Here is a 3,777-nt window from a genome sequence, read left to right as displayed (position 1 = left end):
TAAGTTATTTACCTGCTCTGTACCTCTCCTTTCCATCTGCAAAATGGAGATGAAAACCCCTATTCTTCCTATCTACTTTTCAAGGGATATGCGAATTAAATAGATAAAATCTGAAGTGCTTCAAATTACATTGAACTCCTCAGAGATGCAATACAGATGCAATTACAGTACTTGGTGTTATCAAACCAACTGAATATTATAAATATATGAAATACAATTTTAAAGAGCTCTAAACAGTTGGGTTTTTTTTTAATTCCCTCATAAAAATGTCTGCAGCCTCCAAGAGCAGTTTTAGCTGAAGTATTCCCCACTATAGCCACAAGAGGTCCTCCTCCTAGCAATTCAAATCACGTCGGATTTGATGAGCAGAGGCCCCATAGTCTGTATTTACATCGGTTGGCTGACAGAAAACACAGATCACCTATGTCAGATTTCCATAGCTAACTATAGGGTAGCAAACAAAACCGGAAAAATCTGGCTTTCTCTGGGTGATCACTGAAGCATGCTGAACACTAAATAGTTCCTGTAAACTACACAGCCGCTGCATTTTGCACCCTGGCCGCCTTCCAGATTTGCACAGTAATTCCCGTCTTGTCACCTTGCCCAGTCTTGTTCAGTATTTATTCTCCTTCCCTATTTACTTGTTTCCTTTCTTTATACTTTTGAAACTTTAAAATTTTGGCTCACATTCTTCTTGCAAGCAAACGAAAGTTAGGGATAGAGGAGCTAGAAAAAAAGAGAAAAAAGAATAAATCAGAGACGTTGTAGAAATCCTCCCGAGGTAATCAAGGGTTCTTTGGCTCTAGGTATCAGGGCTGGTCCCAGACAAACTCACTCAACCACATGCACTGAGGAGCCCCTTGATGCAGAGCCCTGTTTTAGGAGCCAGCTAGATTACAGGCACAGAAGGGAGGCCTCCTGAAAGAAAACAATTTTATCCCTATCAACATTCCCTCCTGGAAAATAAGCCCTTTGGGGTACAATCAGTTCTTTAATCAGAATGGAATACAGTTTCTTCTTTTCATTAAAATCCCTTAAAAAATGAAAGTAGCTTTTGCATGAACCATAAGTCCATTTTATTCTATACATTACACCTCAAAATATTCACAATTTCAGGTTGGGGCCTAAAAATATATATATAATTTTCTGAACAGCTATAACACCTCTTTAAGATAAGATTTAAAGCAAAGAATACTTTCAGTTTGCGATAATTAAAATTATTTTATTCCAATACTATGTGATAAATAGTTCCAGCACTTTGCTGGCTGTTTTAGGTCAATCTAAATCAATCTGCCCCTATTTCAAGGTTTGTGTACTGTAGCAAAAAGATGTTCCCCACTCTCCCTTCCCACCCACCCTGTTATTAGCTACTAATCAACTCTCCTGCCTCATTCACAAAAACAGAAGCCATCTTGGGAAATGTCCCTTACCTTCTCATCATCAAATCTACAAAACCACCAGCACAAGCCTTATCTTCTCTGCCTTCTCTCCTATTACAATTCAAGTTGTACCCTTGCTCCTACCAAAAGCTAATCTCTCTTCTGCTCTGGATTCCTTCTTCTCCCGCCTTCTCAAGGGCTCTGCTCCTTCATTATCATCTCATGTACTACATTATAACCCCTTTTCTAATGATCGGCACCAACTCTACATTAAAAATATGAACAAACAAACATTAGCTTCACCTTACAGCTCCCTCCAGCTGCTCCTCCAAGTTCTCTGCTGCCTTCATCACAACACTTCCCTAATGAGTTGCTTGCCTTCCCTGTGTTTTCACTTCTCATTTACTCCACAACCCACTCCATGTGACTTCTATCACCTCCACCGCCATAAGGGCCATTTTTAAGTCTACCAACAACTTCCACGTGGCCAAATCCATACTGTTACCTCAGGGAATACATCATCCAATCCTATGGCTTTAAATGAGATCTTTAATAGGACGCTGAGTGGGATTTTTCTTGTTGCTCAGGATTGGCAACTAAGGCTCAAAATGAAAGAAAAAGAATCCATCTGTGTACATTGCACGCTAAGGAATTTCCAGTATCTGAGGGCAGACATCTCACTCCAGGGCTTACTAAAAATCATTTAAGAAAAGAGCTTTATGCTCTTCCTCTCCTATTCCCTCTCCTAGCCCCAACAATAGAGGAAAAGTTAGGGGACTTGAAAAATTAGAGGAACTAGGCCAACTACTCTTCTCTCAAAGATACCAGAGCAGTAAAAGTGGTAGAAAAGTCAATCTTGCCCCTTCCCCATTTCAAGTCCCTCAAGAGGACATCTGGTCAGCGCTGGAGGAAAGGTAGATGAGATTTAAACTGGAATCAGATAGGAGTTTTAAATTGGACTAAGCAGGCCTTAAAGAACTGAAAATGGCAGCAAAATTATGGAGCCCACCCAATGTATCATTTAGGAATGAGAAAGGGAGATGCAGCACAGCAAAGTGAAACGCAAGGATTGAAGAAACTTGTTCACTCAATAAACCAGTCACACCTTCACATGCTAATGATTCTCAAACTTGTATCCCAAACCCAGACCTCTCTCATGAGCCCCAGAGGCATATATCCAACTACTGTCTCCATTTGGGTAACAAATATGCATTTCAAACTTAATTTGTCCCAAAAAAGAGTTCTTGATTTTTCCCTCTCAAACCTATTTCTTTCATCGTGATCATTTTACAATAGAAATATCAAATCAATATGTTGTGTACCTGGAACTAACAGTGTTGTAGGTCAATTATATCTCAATTAAAAAATAATAATTTAAAAAATTAAGGGATGGAAGGGGGGAAAAACCCTATTTCTGTCACTCATAGTCTAGTAATCGGTACCATCACCTAGTTCCTTAAGCCAAAACCTAGTAGTCATCCTTCATTCATTCTTTTCCCTCACAATCATCAAGAATTTCCATTAATTCTATTTCCAAAAGTTATCTTGAATACATCCACTTGTCTCTATCTCCCCTACCCCAACTCTTCTGAGGTATCTGCAATCCATTCTCTACATAGCATCTAAATATTTCAGAATAGAGTTTAGCTCATGTTATTCTCCTGCTTAAAATCATCCAATGGCTTCTTATTACTCATAGCACAAAATCCAAATTATTTACCAAATCTATAAGCCCTGCATGATCTGGCTCCTGTCAACCTCTCCCACCGTGACTCACAGCACACTTCCCCCTAGTTCATTGACTTCGATTACACTTTCTGTTCAGAAAACATCCAAGCTTATTCCCTTAGGGCCATGGCACTTGCTGTTCTTTTGCCTGAAATCATTTTCTCCTAGCTGTTTACATGTCTGGCTCATTCTCATCCTTGATATAATCCCTCAAAGAAGTATTACCTGATTACCTTATCTCACTGCCCCCAGTCACTTATCACAACCTTGCATATTTACTTACATGTTTACTTTTTGTGTCTTCACCACTGGAATGAAAGCCAGGGGCAATGGTAGTATCTTTAACAGCATGGCATATGAAAATTAACTATACAAGATAAAGCATCAATAGCTATAGGATTTCAAAGGAATGAGAGAGAGCTCTAGAATGAGGGGGTAATCCAAGAAAATTTCTTGGAGGGAGTTATATTTGCCTTGATACAGAAATGAAAGATGTCAGAGTCATAACAGAATATTCTATTAATTTTATTTCTCAAATATCCTTCAAATCCATTGCCTCTCCATCTTCACAGCTATTACCCTGATACAAACTACAGTTGTCTTGCTTGTTGTCTTTATATACTTATCACCTAATTTCTCCCTCTCCCTCTATTTCACTTTGTGTAAACCC

This window comes from Phocoena phocoena, chromosome 16 (assembly GCF_963924675.1).
Source record: "Phocoena phocoena chromosome 16, mPhoPho1.1, whole genome shotgun sequence".
NCBI classification, from domain to species: Eukaryota; Metazoa; Chordata; class Mammalia; order Artiodactyla; family Phocoenidae; genus Phocoena; species Phocoena phocoena.
The sequence above is the reverse complement of the archived record's forward strand: the minus strand, read 5'-3'. Positions refer to the sequence as shown.